Source organism: Eulemur rufifrons, chromosome 6 (genome assembly GCF_041146395.1).
Source record: "Eulemur rufifrons isolate Redbay chromosome 6, OSU_ERuf_1, whole genome shotgun sequence".
NCBI lineage: Eukaryota > Metazoa > Chordata > Mammalia > Primates > Lemuridae > Eulemur > Eulemur rufifrons.
In genome coordinates, this window is record NC_090988.1 from 82,590,464 (window position 1) to 82,592,178 (window position 1,715).

The 1,715-nt window shown below is 36.7% G+C and overlaps 1 pseudogene; it reads left to right on the forward strand.

Annotated features, from left to right (window-relative positions):
- The first annotated feature begins 618 nt into the window (after positions 1 to 618).
- On the forward strand, positions 619 to 763 carry LOC138385656 (U1 spliceosomal RNA; annotated as a pseudogene).
- The last annotated feature ends 952 nt before the right edge of the window (positions 764 to 1,715 follow it).

Below are 1,715 nucleotides of genomic sequence, written 5' to 3' on the forward strand. Positions count from 1 at the left end.
AGAATTTTCAAATGGAGATCAGTAGCAGATGTATTTACTTCCAGTTCTGTTCTGCCTGGGTTTTCACTTCTTGGGGCTTTCTTCTGATTATCACAACATGCTTAATACAAACAGAATACAAGGGAGGAAGTATTGGGGGCATTTTCACTTTTAACATTTGAAAAACCTCTTTTTTATTTTTAAGAACAGAGCTAAGGGAGTCATGTCTTTAAAAAGAGTCCCTAAATAAAGTACTAAGGGGAAATTTAAGATAAATATGTGTAAAGAGTAGAGAAGCATATATTTTAAACATTTGGCTTATAATCTATTGGGTTATGATACAGCCCTATCTTGCTTGGTCTCTGGGGTTCCCATGATTTAGTGCTTGTCACATGGAAACCCATTTCCTAATCCCTGATCTGCGACACAAGGGCCCTCTGTGAGATATCTATCATTGGTTCCAAATCTGGTCTGGCAGTTCAGTTTATTCGATGTCAACACATGTCATGCATTTAAACCTCACGACAACCCCAAGAAATAGGAATTCTCTTTTTAAATCATTTCTATTTTACATACAAGAAAACTGAGGCCAGGTCCACTGCTTGCAAACAATGGAGATGGCATTAGAACTTAGGTAGTATGCTTACCTGTCAGGGGAGATAACATGATCATAAAGATGGTTTTTCCAGGGTGAGACTGAGCCATTGCACTCCGGATGTGCGGAACTCTCTGATTTCCCCAAACTCGACTGCATAATTTGTGGTAGTGGCACTGCATTCACCCTCTTAAAAAAAAAAAAGAATTTAGATGGCATATTTTCTGTGTTTGTGCTCAAAACCATTATTCACTACTACATGGAGTCTAGAAAATATATTTTTTTCACACCAAAACATATTTTGAGCTTTTACTTTATACTAGGCCCATTGATAAGAACTTTCTCTACATTCTTTCATGTGGAATTTTCAAAGAGCACCTTCTATGTGCCATGATATTTGATGGTGACCTATGGGAATAAAATAAAATTCTTGTCTAACTAGTTCGGATAATTTCATAGAGGGACAGACACACATACCTTCCTACCTGCCTACTTACATTCATATATACAAAAATTATAAAATTCATATCAAACCTGTGAATCCAGTACTAAAATTATCCCTGGATTACTGAAGAGAAAAATGAAGTTTAGAGATTAAAGAATCTAACACAATCTATTAGACTTGTAAGCAAATGAGCTTTCAGATGATTTTGGTGTTTTCAGGTGTCAAGTTACCTCCAGAATTCAGGTTTTCTCAAACATTATAATGAGTGGCAGCAATGTTTCTGTATCCTTTCTGAAGTCTGGATCCCCAGAATCACTGAGCATAACAAAATAATTGTTGTTTATGGCATTGAGTTTAGGGTACATCGTTATGCACCAATAATAACTGAACCAACCAACCCAAAGAGGCTTGTAATGCAGTGCAACCACATTATGGTTTTATTTCAAAAATTATCCCAGTGGGGTTTCAGGAAGACATTTTCTCCCAGTGGCATTTTGAAAAACATGTAAGCCTGGCTGGGGAAGGGCACTGAGCATATGAATATCACTCAGATGTAGTGGTTCTGAAACTTGAGAAAATTTAGACCCACTTAAGTGAGACAAAAGACTCCATAGCTCACCTACATCTGTCTCTATCTTTAGGAAAAAAGGAAGTGTGAGATGACAGAGGGATAAATAAGAACAAAATAACAACAAA